We start from the raw sequence: 15,652 nt of genomic DNA on the forward strand, positions 1-15,652 counted from the left end.
ATAGGGGCAATGCATTCAGCTTCTCTCATTCAGAGCTAATGATAGCAAAAATATTTGCATCTCCAAATGACTGGATTTAAAAAAAAAAAAACATCCTTTCCATATTGCATTCATCTAGAAAATAATTAGGAGAAAATAATTTAGAAAATAAATGGGAAGAAAGATTATAAAAATTCAAGAGGTCTCAAACCTTTCTCCTTGAATTTCCCTTCAAAGGGGATATTTTAATTATACTGCAGGTACTATGTTGTTCCACTATAATTAACTGTGAAGCTAATGAAGTGAGAAGATTACTGGCCAATGAATATATTCTTCTTGTTTTAATTGGCTGTAAATCTTACACAAAATCAAAATGCCTTTAGACAAATGGAAGACTAACAAAATTAAATTGAGTGCATATTACTGTGGTGGTGCTGGAGAAGGCAGCCCACTATTTAACTGCACAAAAACTGCCATAGAAAGGCCTTTATCTTCTATCGCTCAATTAGCAGACACTTCCACAATAATGTTTGTCATCTAAACACCTTGATGAGATTAATAATAATATGACATTCTTCAACAGGCATATATTCTCTACATTAAAACTAACCTTTCCATAATTTACTGCACCAACTGCCCCTCCCCAAATATCCCACAGAACATCTCAACAGGCTGTGTTTCTAACAAAGGTGTGATGGTGTTTAAAAATCTGGAACATTCATAATCTTAGAATAGTTAAATTTAATTCCTTCCTATATTTAGTGACCTTCTGGAATGAAGAACAAAATAAGATGAGTGCAGGATATGCTATTATGTCCCCTTTCCTTTTTTTATAAGTTTCCATGAGTTATTTCAAAAAATGTGTCAGATGGTAACTCCCAGAATCCTCCAGGCAGCTGAGCTGTTAGCACTGTACAAAAACGGAAGCCTAAATATGTAACTTTTCCAAATTCTGGTTCTCATTGGTCATTTATGATAGCAAAATGCCTCCCCAGACATTCCATTCACTTAAGAAGATATACACTAGTGGGGGAGCAAGGAACCATGATGATGGCATAACAGTCATGTAGAACGCACATTAACTGCTACTTTTTAAAGAGGGGGAGTTATTAGAAAACATCCTGAAAGCAAATCCATTTCTCCTCTCTCTCTCTCTCTCTCTCACACACACACACACACACACTCACACACACACATGCACACACACACGCACACACACTCATTCACTCACTCACTCACCTGTGGAAGAAACAGGCAGGAGGGAGTCAACTGTCAACTACTCACTCAAGCCCAGTTAACTTAATAAGCCAAACTGAAGGTAGCAACTTACTTCTCTCTTACATTTTTAGGTGTCAGCTAAAGTCCTACTAATATCTGTGGAGGTGAGGGTCCTAAATACCTTTGTTTTTGTTTTTTGGGGGGTAGGATTAGGGGTGAAGGGATTTAGGGCTGAAGAAATAGATATGGGAAGGGAAAAGGTGAAGTTCCAGACAGCGAGAGAGTACTTTTACATCCACTTATACCAGGGGTGTCCAACCTTTCACCTTCCCTGGGCCACATTAGAAGATGAAAATTTGGTTTGGGCCGCATGGGGGGGGCAGCCCTAGCCGTCCTCTGCAGCCCCGCTCCAAGCGCGTTTACCAGCAGCTGCGATCTCAGACAGCAGAGGCTGCCAGCTTTGACTCCGGCGGCTTTATGGAGCCAGGAGGGGGTCCACCTATTGACGGGGACAGCGCAATGCAGTCACGCAACCCCCCTCTCCCCTCCCCTCCTACTCCTTCCTTCCTTCCCTCTCCCCCCCTACCATTGTGACATGCCCCAGCCGCATTCCAGCCGCAAGCGCCGGCAGTGTAACTTGAAACTTTGGAATTTCTTTAAAAATAAAAAATTGCACTGGGCCGCATTATGAGCCAACCTGGGCCGCATGCGGCCCTTGGGCCGCAGGTTGGACAAGCCTGACTTATACTATTATACTAAAAGCAGAAGATTACAAAAAAGAACAGTTTAACGGGTTTTACCAGAATTGCTGTAGTTACTAATCTCTCATTGCATAATTGGACCTTCACATTCTTCTTTTATCTATGCTTAACAATCCATATTTTGAGTCCAGCTGTAAAATCATTCCCAGTTTTTGAGTCCTTTTTGAGATTTTTGCTTCTGTTAGTACATCCATCTCTGTGACTTCCAGTATCTTTTCTGTCAGTTCTTCTAGGGACGGTATTTCTGCTTTCTTCCAATAGTTACCATATAGTATCCTAGCTGCAGTGTACATTTATTATCAACAATCTCATTTCTTTATATACAATCTCAGGCATAATATTCAATAAAAACAATTCCAGCATCACACAAAATACATTTTTTTTCAAAGTTTCTTGTACTAATCTTCAGGTACTAAGTTCTTGCTTCCCTACATGTCCACCAAACATGATAGAAAGCACTGTACCCTCCTATATTCTACATTCCCAACACATGTTAGAAACTTTTTCATACATTTTAAAAGTTTTGTTGGAGTCATATGCCATCTATAAATTATATATATTTTATTTGAAATTTACTGATTTTGTAAGCTTCCCAACATCCTGAATCCCCCAGCTAGAAAAGCAACAGTACTGGGTTTTCCTTTGCAACTGTCCTACATACACAAGCTCCCCATTGAAGTTCTAATGACTTGTACAATTGTGAGCAGGAATGTCACTGCATTTTAAGGTCCTGACCTTGAAATGCAGAAAAGAAAAATACTATTTTCAGAGTAATTTCTTTAATCTCTACAAGATATAACATGAACATATAAGGACATATATTTATTTCAAAATGGCAACATGTCTTCATGAAATAAAATATATGAAATAAAAGTATAGGATTTTGGCTGGGGAGGGGGACAAATAACCCTTATTGCATTCTTGTCCAGCACTATTAGGAGGCTACAGAGACAGATGATGTAAATTTGTCAGGAAAATAGTATTGAAATTAAAGGGGGAGTCTTCTGGGAAACAGTAATTATATACAACCCAAGTACCTTGGATTTCTAGCTAGCCAGCAATTCAGGCTATACCCTAGAAGCCACTACATCAAACTGCTTAGTATGATGAAGACAGCTTAATTTTTCAGGTTGCAAATTGTACATGTACCTGGGGAGAAAGATCTGTGGAATGCTGAAGGACAGCCAATCGTCATAGACTGTGATGTGGAACTGAGCATTCCAAACACCAAGAGGAGTACATTGTTTTTATCCATGCAGCTATGTGAGACTTTGCTTATTTTCTAAATCAGAGGGTTTCAGGTGTTTTAGCTACATATGCCATTGCATTCAGTTGGGTGTGCCACATCATGCAGATCAGAGGTGGGCAAACTGTGATCTGTGGTGGCGTGCAAAAATACCCCTGTGTAGCTTTTAAACATTCTTTAGGTAGCTTATAATTTAATTCTGCAGGTTACACACTGCCTCACCCCCAATGAGTTCAGAAAAATGGAAGGCTGGGTCAGTCTTGAGCCAGTTAGCTGAGCCTGTTGGGATTAAACTCAGGTTGTGAACAGAGTCTTGAATGGAGTACTGCAGTTTAACCACTGCAGCATGGGGCTCACGCAGTACCCTGGCACCCACACATGCCTCTTCAGATTAAGAATAAAGATGGCTCAGAGGTTTTTCCTTGTGCCTTCTAGAGGGCATGGGTGGAGGCAACAGAGCCATGTTTTGGGGTTTCCTCGGCTGTTTTTGACTTTTCTTCACAATCAAATGCCATCGATAGCAACACAGAAGCAGCCCGAAAATAAGGCAAAATTGCAGCCACGCGAGGGTGTGCTTTTTATATGGCATGTAGTTTCTTATGCCAGCCCTAATAGGATGTTCAAGCTAAGTAAGATATTTACGGAATGCTTTTACCACTGTCACCACCCCCAGTGGATTTCCATTATCAATCGGCAATTTGAAGCCAAGTATCCTGAGTCCTAGTCCATCAGTGTCCACTACACCAGTGGTTCCCCAACCTTGGGCCTCCAGATGTTCTTGGACTACAACTCCCAGAAGCCTTCACCACCACCTCTGCTGGCCAGGATTTCTGGGAGTTGAAGTCCAAGAACATCTGGAGGCCCAAAGTTGGGGGGCCACTGCACTACACCACAGTGGGCCCTCTCCCAGAGGATTTGGGCACTCTTTTCCAATGTCGAAAAAGTCAAGAAAAATATTTCGATCTAGGGCACAGGAGTGGGTGCAATATCTCATGCTCCAGAGGTAGGCAACCTAAGCTGCTCATCCATTAATTAGATATTAGAATGGCAACATAAATTAATATCTAACCAACTACGGAGACTGTCTGTATGAGCGATTGCATATACACAAAAGGCCACAGCAATATGTCCGTGATATTATCTGTTTATTAATGGATTTGTTTTATTTGGAGGATTTATAAGATATCATTCATTATAAAACTTCCAGGGTGGAACTATTATTAAAATAGCAATGCAAATAAAACTGAGCATGACAGGACTGAAGACTGTGCTAAAGCAATTTAATCAAACAGGACAGTGGATTAGAGATGGGCACAAACCACCGTTTCAGCAGTTCATGCCAGTTTATCCTTTGGATGAACAAGTGTTTGCCAGCTCCCATCCCCATCTCCTCTGACAGGCATTCAGGTCAGAGGCAGAGCCCTGGCTTCCCTGCCCCACTTCCTCAGGGCGCTCCCTTGGAGTGGGCACTCACCAGATGAGGCAGGGGTGGAAAGTGTCAAACAACTGATGCAAACTGCCAAACAGGCAGTTCATGCCCATCTCTAAAACAGACTCCAATCCAAATACAGTACAGAACTGAAAGGCTAATAACAACAACTAATAACTAATAACAAAGCATTTGGCTGGAGCCATAAAGACAGATATTAGAGCTGATTCATGCAAAGTTGGTGGCATCCTAAAGAGAGGGTGCCAGTGAGAGACCCCCACTGCCCAACTGGAAACAGACACATCTGTCAAAGACATTTTCTCCCACTTTTGATTTTTTTAAAAAAATCCTGTACTAATTGCTGAAGGAATTCACTAATTCTGTTAAGTTCTTGCCATGAATGAAATGAACAAAATGAAATTGGCCAAATTTGATAGGTACCACTCTTCTTAGCATGGGAAGGATAAAATTGTGCCTGTCCTGCTGTAGATAAAGGTAGCAAGTCTGTCCCCCAAAAATTGGACAGAAAATCCTGATTCAGTGCCACAAATATGGTTGAAAAGTTAGGAATTCAAACCCATATTTTTAAGAGCTATGCACTCAAGGTCCTATGCCTTGATGATATGAATGTCTCTTCTGTGGGGCAGCACCATTGTTTACTGAAAAACAGCATGGAACATTCCCCTCACAATACTGGATGCGACAAATAAAATGTGCTAGTAGCGAAATGCCATACGACTTTCATCCTATCGTGTTTGCTACTGTAAAAAAAAAATGACATTGCCAGTGGCTGAATCTTGGAGAAACTGTTGATAACTTCTTCAGGTGACAATATCATAGAATGCATACCTTGAGGGTCCGGATCTATGTTGATTCTATGTTGACAAAATGCCATCCGACTCTGTGAGGGATTGAAATGTCCCATCCTGTTGTATAAGGTTTAAGTGATAACGACCCAAGCTATATAAGTGGATTTCTCAGCTTCCAGTCTGAGCACAGGATGACAAGCTTTATATTTGTATAGGAGAAAGTATTATTTTTCCCACCTAGCTGGGCAGAGCATGTTGAGCTGAGCGTGTCTTTGAAGTAACAAAATGACACAGTGCAATACATAGTAACTGTTTGTTTGTTTGTTTTTTAAGATCTGTAAACACTTAATTTTTAATGTCAGAAAATAAAACCAGAGGGTAGAAATGCATTATTCATCATTTGTATCTGGGGAAGAAAACGGGCCAGAATGAGATTTAATGCAGTGCACGGAACCAAAAAATAGAAAGGTTTTCTGTGCTTTAGTTGATTAGTGGTGCAATGAAAAGAACAAATCACTAGAGGAACAACCAAGACAGAACAGGCTTCCAGTGAGATGCCTCTGAATGGCCTGTTCTGCTTTTTTTCCAAGAGAGGCAAATAAAGCAAAGAAGACAGCACAAGCCTGGCTGAATTGTGAAACCCTGTACTACATTCAGAAGTTTGCTGTGTCCTCCTCTGTCTCCCCCTAGCTTTTGTCCTTTGTGGTTTAAAGCAGAAGGTCAGATAGGCTACTTTTTAACATGGACCTCCTCTTTAGTTCTTCTGCACCAAAGTTTTACCACAGCAGGTTAAGGGAGGATTTCAACTGATCTTTTTGGAAAATTGGAGTCCACTTCAACAGAATGGCATTCCAGAACTACAGTTCCTGCATTATATTCTTCATGTAAGAAGTGGTTAGGCAACAGCAACCAGATGAGAATGGTGGCTCCAGGATCTATTCTCTTATGTAAGTACGCACACCTCATGTGCTTGTTAAAGCCACTTACCAGGTAGGCCATTGTGATCACCAGCAATGGTGGAGTGTTGGTGGTGGGCTGCAAAAGAGTAATCCAGGATATGTTTTTTTCAGAATAGAAGCAACAATAGCTTCTGAGAGGGAATTCAGAAGATAAGCATCAAGGTATCTGAGGTGATAATGAGGCTTTCAGGTTTAACGTTGTTTGTGATAAGACATTCGGTTGGATTAACATGAATATATGGAGCACATTCTAGACACTGGCTTTGGATATGAACATTGTACAAATGCTATGTATTCTTTATTCTAGTGAACAAATTAGAATCTTGAACTTTAACACAAGTTGCTGAAAAAAGCAAAGCATATGAAACAGGTATTTGTCACAGGATGCTAAGAAGTTCTTCGATAAAAAGCATGACTAGTGGAAAATTATTAAGGACAATGAATGAAGAGCAAATTACAAAACATTTAAAATGCAGAAAGCTAAAGTACTTTGGTCATGTAAAGAGAAATCGTAAGTATGTTACAGATGATCATTCAAGGTTATATAAATGGAGTTGGGTGGGGAATGAAAGAAGGAGAATGTATTGGTTCAAATGTGGGAAATTAGCTTGAACGCAACACAACATCATTGTGAAGAGCTGCCACATCCAAAGTCAGAATAGGCTTGATGATGTCCATGCTCTGTAGTAGAAGGAGAAGAAGGAGGAAGACTGAAAACTATATATTAGAGGTTGGATATTTTTATTTTTCTCTGATGGAGTTCCTTCTTCAGTATAGTTTAAATATGTACACTATTTTGCAAGATTGCATGCACTTCTGATTAAAAGTTAAAGGCTCCATTTGAACCAGTCAAATACATTCTGTCGATACAGTCAAAAATAAACACCATTGAGTCCAATGCAGGTTATTCTCATATAGATATACATAAGATTACATTTTTGACCCACCAAAATAAAGTGATATTTTATTAATATCTATTAAGTATGCTTCAGACACCTGTGCTTTCTGATGTCACTTTTAATGTTAATTGCATAAAATATAAATAACCAGAACAGCAAGAGAGAACTGTGGATTCTCAATGGAGATGTGGCCATGGTATGGAGGATATCGCTGATGAACTCCTATACAGTGATGCCTCGCTAGACAGTTACCCCGCATGACAGTTTTTTCGCTAGACATTTTTTTGGAATCGCTATAGCGATTCGCAAAACAGTGATTCCTATGGGGGAATTTCGCTGGACAATGTTTGGTCCCTGCTTCGCAAACCAATTTTCGCTAGACAATGATTTTGACAGCTCCCTCCGCACTCGCAAAACAGGTGTTTTCGGGACCTAAGCTTCAAAAGACAGCTATTTAAACAGCTGATTGGCGGTTTGCAAAGCGGCTTTCCTATGGCTGATCTTTGCTAGACGACGACGATTCTTCCCCATTGGAACGCATTAAACAGGTTTCAATGCATTCCAATAGGGAAATGCTTTTCGCTAGACAATGATTCCGCTGAACAGCGATTTCAGTGGAACAGATTATCATCATCTAGTGAGGCACCACTGTATTGCCAGATTTTACCACCATACCATGACATACTCAGAGTCACAGTGCAAATGTGAGCAGCTAACAGGAATGTAGCAGTGTGTGGAGGATGTACAGGCAGCCCAGAAAACAAAATAAAGAACATAAATATTGCTACACTCAGAAGAAAAAGCTCCTGTAGAAATTTCCGACTTCATTTAGCTGTCATCTGGCTTACCCCTGCAAGGATAATCAATGGAACATTCATACCTAATTATATACCATAACAAATGTAACAGCTACTGATTCACAACATTTTTGGATGTAAATCCTCAAAGCAGTGTAGTGCATTGTAAACTCCTCTTTAAAAATGCAATTACTTTGACATTACCTTCCTTTGCACACCACTGAATTGAGGAAAAGAAATTTATTCCTTCCATTCTTTGGAGGAAGACTGCATATTTCCAAATAAGTATAGATTTTGCACTACTACAGCACACTGATGCTCAGTCTCATCATCTCTCTGTCTATTTTAACAAATTCATAAAAACAACACTTGTAGATTTCAGTAGATGTTGGATATATGATCCAGAGTGAATCACTTTTGTATTCTAGACTTGCACAGTCTCTTCTCATAGTGTCTCCAATGTTTGCTATGACCTTATTCAAAATGTTAATTTCTCTCATTTGCTTACATGCATTATGAATCAAGAAACTATTTCATCAGAAGTCTACAGAAAGACAGAGACATGGTGCCCCTAGTGGAGACTTTTATGGTACAATCACTACACCTCATACACATAATCTGTCTGTGGTCTACATCGTGGTGGAGATGGCCATGAGATCAAGCATGAGGATGATAGAGATGGGGCCAGGGAAATGGCAATTGCATATTAACTCTTGGTAATGAGCTTCTAAAATGACAATGGCATTAATAACAGAGGTGGGGAACATTCAGGATGTTCATCTTGCACTCCATGTGTCTGAAGAAGGAGACGTCAATCCATAAATGCTGGTACCTACACAAATTTGTTAGTCTGAAAGTTCACAATATAATTATGTGGGTTAATCAGACTAGATCCTTTGGAAGAAGAGATTAGCGCAATTGCCTGTGTCATAGCAAGCTAGGTCTGGCGAGCTGAGTGGAGCGGGGAGGCATGAGGGCAGCAAATTTGCCATTTACCCCCAAGGCTTAACCACCTGAGTGCATTATTGCCCTTATGGTTAATCATAGAGGCAGCACTACTTAAAGCAGTTGGGGGTAGGGCTTGTTATGATCTTCCATTTTCTAGCTCATTTTAGAATATAATTTCACATACGGGGGGGGGCTGAATTTGGCCCACAAGCATGCCTTTTAAATTGTTTTTAATTAGGTTAAGTGATTCTTGTTCCATACAAAATAAGTTTGTTTCAGTAAGCATGATGCCATGCACAGCAACACACTTTCAAAAATTACTCAAGGTAACAATATATGTAATCTTGAATTTAATTCAGGCAATGCCTTGTTACCTATCAGGCACAGTTCCTCCAGCTTTTGTCAGTAGATGAACTTTAACTGGATAACATCACTTAAATCATTCATGAACACACCTAACAACACTCCCCATTTCCTTTTAAGTGGCTGTCGGCTATGTTACCTGGACAAAATCAATAAGAGATAGGACAATTGCATAATCTCATTTCCCCATAATTCAGTTCTCTACTTCCATTAATATACCTAAACACAATATAGGTCCCTAAAATAACAAGAGGAAAGGCTTCTGATAGGAATAAGAGTCATTAACTCTTTCCTTCTCCCTGATATTTAAGAGAGGTCTGCATTGCCTGGATAATAAGTTACTGGGGACTGTTACCACCACTCTCCTTTAGGTCAGGAGTGAACAAACGTAACCCATGGTTTTCATTTGCCTCTCAGCATCTCAGGCCTGATTGCTCCAAAAGTCCCCTTATACATTGTTGGCGGTGTGGAGGAGACCTATTTTACTATGTTCTCTTTCTGTGGTTTTGACATTAAAAGCGAAGGGGGCTACACCTCATTTCAAAGGCACATTCTCCTCTTACTCTTTTTCCACCTCAGAAAGACTTACAGAACAGGGGATGATGTGGGAAGACTTGGCATGCTTTGTGTTTAGCATATATTTCTTTGGGGATAAATATCCCCCTGAATGTCTAGTTGGGCCCTATAAAATATAAATGAAAAGATGCCTTGGCAAACTCATGTTCAGAGTCTGCCACTGAGGTTGTTTATCAATGCTCTCATCACCTGCAGTAATTATCTTGAAGAACATTGTGCTGCAAGGCCGAGGCCTCAGGGTGTGAGAACCCCCTTAAGTGCTGTTGGCCAGGCCCTTGCAATTCTCATCCTTTGAAGTATGAACATGCAGAATACCAGCATTTTCTGGAGCACTGTCACTTCTGTGCTGTGCGGAAGGCCTGTTCTGGAAAACCACTTTAATTTGATCTTGGCTTGCCTCAGTTATTAACAGTAGAAAATGACTCAAAACTGTTTTGTTTTTGTTTTAAATCTAGTCAAGTTTAGTAAATGCCTAGGAAGATACTGACGAGGCATTGATGAAGGTCAATTGAGGGGTGGGGAGAGGAATGTTCATGTTTCATTCTTGTAGACTTAATGTGAATTGGGATGAAGGGATTCCTAACTTTTCCCCAGCAAAACATAAAATCCCAGTTGTGTAATACAGAAAGCTTTTAGGTAATGAACTGTAATGACTATGGACATTAAATGTTTAAAATGTTGGAACTCATGATGGAATTGACGGTTGCATAATTATCAGTATGGGTAAATGATTTCTCAGGAAATAGAATATGCAGTTGTTGTTTTCTACCACCTTTCCAAAAGCCTATAATTAAAGAACATTAGTAAATGAAATTATGGATTTTGCTGCACAGTTACAAGCTCTTCTTGTTTTCATGTTGGCAGTATATCTCTTGTGGTGATGGGGGATACCATTGGTTTTAAAAATGTACAAACTCCTGAGAATAGAGTAACACAAACAGAGATTAGTTTGTTTCCAAGATTAACTTGGGTATGGCCTAATGTAAAACAGACCAGTTATCACACTACATGGTCTAGTGATTTGTGCATCACACAAGGTAGCATGGTGCTTAGTTCACAGAGATGCTGTCTAAAACTTAAGTTGGGCTGGGATATGTCAATGAATAGGAAGTTGACATTGAAAGGCAGCCTCCTGTCAAGCTGTACCAGTACCCTTCCTTGCTGTAGTTATTGGGACATAATTATTCTCTGCCCTTTCCCACTCTGACATTATTCTCACTCACCTTATTTGCTACATCTGAAGTAGGAAACTACATGATGTACTAATGTCTTCTTACACATTTCAGTGACTAACTTTACGGGTGACAGGAAGAAAACACTGGATCTGATCTGCATTTAATTAAAAGAATAGGAAAGCCCTCTAATGAGTCATATAGCTAAACCATTTTCAATTTACCAGAAAGTAAACACAGGAAGCTAATTTCGTTAAGGCAGGTAAATGGGCCAGTATCATCCCTGCTACGTTTTAGCATACTTTTTCATTTCTTTCCTCTCTACATGGGGAAGCTATGTCATCCAGGTGTTGTTCGACTGCAGCCCCTAGTGTCACTTTCCATTGGCTATGGTAGTTAGGGCCATTGGGAGTTGCAGTCCATCTGGAGAACCACATTTTGTCCAGCACTGAAACAGTGTTGCAGGTCAACAACATCTGTAGCGCTTCAAAAATGTACCCATCCACGATATATACCACAGCAACATTCCTTTTGCAGGAATAGAGCATTTCACACTTTTACCAAAGTTTTGATTACTCATTTCCCCCCTTGGCACCTGTGCATTTCAAATGTACATGTACACCATCCCCTACATACTTATACATTCACAGAGCCCCCCCCTTTTTTAAAGGAAAGTGACATTAAACCACAACAGATAGGAAAACACCAAAGAGAAATGACAGAAAAAGAGGCCTCGAAGGTATACATGGAGTTTATGTAAATGCTGTTGAAAAATACTTCATTTTCTGGCAGTAGTCAAATTTTGCTTGCTCTGAAAAATGTCACCACTGCACCAGTTCTCATTGGCTTCACCTGGCATGATGCTGTAACTCTAGCTACGTTAGGAAAAAAAACATAATTAGAGAAAGGTTATGTGTGCTTAGAAATTGAGTAGAAATCTGGGATGGAAAATTTGTGAAGAGGCAAGAAATCACATTAATGCAGGAGAGACAAAAGAGATGATGAATTCGGATGGGGGAGGTGAGTGAATATTTGGAGTCATTTGAAAGTCTTCTTGCCCTGGATCCCATTGCAAATAAAGTATTGATTTTAAAAACCACAATAAAAAAGCCTCTTGGATTTTCTATGGGAAGGGGAGAACTCATGATTTAGTCTTGAAACATTGGCTAAAGTTCTGTTGTTTAACACAGTAAATCACTCTAGAGTAGGCCCATTGAATCAATGGGGCTTACAGAGGAATTGATTCACTAAAACCCCATTGCTTCAATAGACTTCAAATTGCACTACTGTAGTGCAATTTACTACACTAAACAAAGAGTTTTTCGCCACTGTATAAAACTAAATTGCACAGCAAATTGGCATTTCCATATATATAAATATATTATCAGGCAGCCAGGTTGCACGTCTTAAGGGCTTGGTTTAAGAAAGCCAACATGACTAACTGATCAAGCTCAAAATTAAATTATAGGTAAAGCAAATCCCAAAACGTTATTTTATTTTAAAAGATCAGTGTTTAAATTTCATCAAGATTAAACATTCGGCATGCCTAGGAGAGTTAAGGAAATGTCAGTCCCAGCAACTGTCTCACCAAAATAGCTTGCAAGAGAATATTATTCTATTTTGAGCATGGCAAGAGGGAATCTCCTGCATTAAGTAGATTTATATACGTATCATATGGCTATACATCTTCTCAGAACAGCTAGTAATACAAAAATTGGTAAAATAAAAACACAATAAAGAAACTAGGAAAAACTCTTGTAAAGAGGAAGCTTCATTAGAGTCTTGCCACCATTCTGAAACCTCACACTTACACTACTCCTTTTAGCCAAAGAGTCTAGACAAGATTTTGTTTGATGGTCATGCCCAGCAAAACCAGGAGCAAGAGGTTTGATGACCATGCCCATGTCATGTTCCCATCTGTCCCCGGTTGTTTCACCAATCAAAGAGCACAAGTCATGTGTCGTGTCGCTGCCACCAGTTGATTACATCAACAGTGTTTATTATTAATGACAGAGGTCAAGACAACGTGTCATTTTAAAAAGAACCAAATAGAAATTGTTTATCATTACAGGTGATGAAGGTGTAATCAATGTTGTTAACTCTTAACAAAACATCCTTTTTCATACACCATCAACCGCCAACCCTCTCTCTCCGCTCCAGACTCCAAAACCACAAATCCTCTTAATCTTCAGTCTCCCATCTCCCTCTCTCCTCCTCCTGCAGAGACTCCTATATCTCATGATTCCGCCTCTCCAGCACTCTCACTGGTCCATGCAGATTAACACATTAATATTCATGACCTGGGCAGACGCCACAGCCCGTTTTATTCCCATTTTACAATCAGACAGAAGTTAAGGCTTCTCATTTTTATTTTTCTGCACTGAGACCAGCACTTTCTGTCTGGAAACAAATTCAATCAGCCAGCAACAATCTTAGTGGAGAATTGCTTCAAAATAATAAGTCAGTGTAGGCAATCAGAACTGTGGGTGGGGCCATACAATTTGGTGCACAGCAACAATTGCCTATGCATCAGGAACACACCCAGCATTTGCAGTTGAGATCAACACTGGGTGTGTTAAGCTACTGTAAAAACACAATAGGGTTTTGGCACTTGATCATTCTTTGTACAATCTTTGCATATTTCCATTTATAGAAAGACTGAAACCGCAAAACTGAAAATCTTTGCGTTGCTTTGTGGATTGTTGAAAAGCAGTGATTTGGGATCAACCGATTGCCCCTTTTTCATCCAACAAGCTATCTTTTTGTGCTTGCCATGTTTGTGTTTACCTGCACAGACAGAAGACCTGCTAGTTCTGCTAGTTCAGTTTTTTGGTGCCGTTTCAAAAAATGTGACCAAAACTAGTACCCTGTGTGTCGGTCATGCACTAGTGTTTCACAGTCAAAAGCTTTCCAATTGCAAGCCCTCCCCACATCTCTTACTCCTCACATATTGGTTCTGAATAGTAGTTACATGAAACCAAAGCATCTTAGCATCAAGTTTGAAATGGCTTTGGGACAGATCTGTCAGTAATAAGCTGTGCTAAAAATAACAAATATTTATACAGCTTATGTTTAATTTTCTACTTACCTTTTGTTCTGATCTTTCTTTCTTTCCCCGTTATCCCTGTTAAGAAGACTCTTGTGGCAGTTTTCTGTTTTTCTAAGATCAAGACACAACAAAAATATAAAAAGCATATGTGTTGATTGTTTTAGGTTTCAGCAGGAAGTCAGGCTGCTACAAAGATTCTGCTGGGTATTCATTAACATCATTATTAGTGATAGACGCCAACTCCACAATGTTATCAATGCAATTCATAGGTCAAGCAATTGTTGAAAGTTAATTGCTAAGAATGGGTTTCTGCTAAATTATATCAGCTCATAGCTTCTGAATTACACCCCATGTAAAGAAAGTGCAAGATTTAATAATCTTAGTGAGTAGGGGTTTCTGCAGCTTTATCATTTATGTTTTTCCACTTAATTAAATGAGATAATGGCACAAATGTTTGACTTACCTGAAAAAAATAATGGAAGTCAGTTCCCACAGCAACCAGGACCTCTTTGGCATACACTTAGCCATTAAGACTCTCAGTGACATTTACCAGAAGGAGGTGAACTTCCAGATTAGTCACTGGAAAAGATGAAAACAATTTTTCAAGAGCAGCGATGGGGGGGGGGGGGGCATAGTTTCCTTTTCTTTAAAATTTTTTTTTAAAAAATAAATTCCCTGAGAAGCACTTTTCAGGCTTAAGGGGGCAAGAAGAACATCATCATTTTCTCTTTAATTGCAAGTCTGAGGAAAATTTGATTGAAGCATGCTACTGTAGAAGTAGATCAAATGCACCAGTTAAAACACATCAACCAAACAGAAATAAAGTAGCCAAGCAGTTAAAAATCCCTTCAGTAGCAACCTAGCGTGACTAGCAGAATTAAAATATCTGAGGGACAGTCAGCCTAACTTCCCTTGGCAAGGCAGTTCCAAAGCCTAGAAGTGGAGATAGGGAAAATGTTTTTCTTTTTTAAAACTGGTTCAAGTTAAGATAGTAACAGTGATCAAAGCTGTATTTGACAATTATGGATTCTGGGTCTATATTGAATAAGAGAAAGGTGAAATTGGTAATGCTGGGAAAGGATCTTGTGGTTTATTTTTAAGAGTCTACGAGGGAGAGTTAACACTGTTCAGGATAACTAAATGTAATGACAATTACATCACTCAAATTATGCTTGGCATGCTGTCTAAATGGAGTCTGGTAACAATTAACAAAGATTCTTAAAAGGGCTAGGCAAACACATGTTGCTATTGTGTCTGAGGTTGTGTTTCACCAGCAGAGGACTGCAGAATAGCAAATACAAATGACAACACTAAGAAATTCAAAATTGGGAATGCAAATGCAGTAAGGCTGCCCAGAAGCCACTGGCAATGGTGCGGCTAAAAAATATTGTAAATAAATAAATAAATAAATAAAATACAGTGACTGTCTCACAGTTACCTAGGTGGC

At 39.5% G+C, this 15,652-nt stretch overlaps 1 long non-coding RNA gene across 1 annotated transcript; it reads right to left on the bottom strand.

The window, feature by feature from the left end:
• Nucleotides 1-10,416: 10,416 nt before the first annotated feature.
• Nucleotides 10,417-14,839, bottom strand: LOC140706384 (uncharacterized). Its single transcript, XR_012086023.2, has 3 exons — nucleotides 14,669-14,839; nucleotides 14,245-14,316; nucleotides 10,417-12,031 (listed from the first exon to the last, which is right to left on the bottom strand). It is a non-coding gene; the product is annotated as an uncharacterized LOC140706384 (long non-coding RNA).
• Between the last annotated feature and the right edge of the window lie 813 nt (nucleotides 14,840-15,652).

Source organism: Pogona vitticeps, chromosome 4, assembly GCF_051106095.1.
Source record: "Pogona vitticeps strain Pit_001003342236 chromosome 4, PviZW2.1, whole genome shotgun sequence".
Classification (NCBI taxonomy): domain Eukaryota; kingdom Metazoa; phylum Chordata; class Lepidosauria; order Squamata; family Agamidae; genus Pogona; species Pogona vitticeps.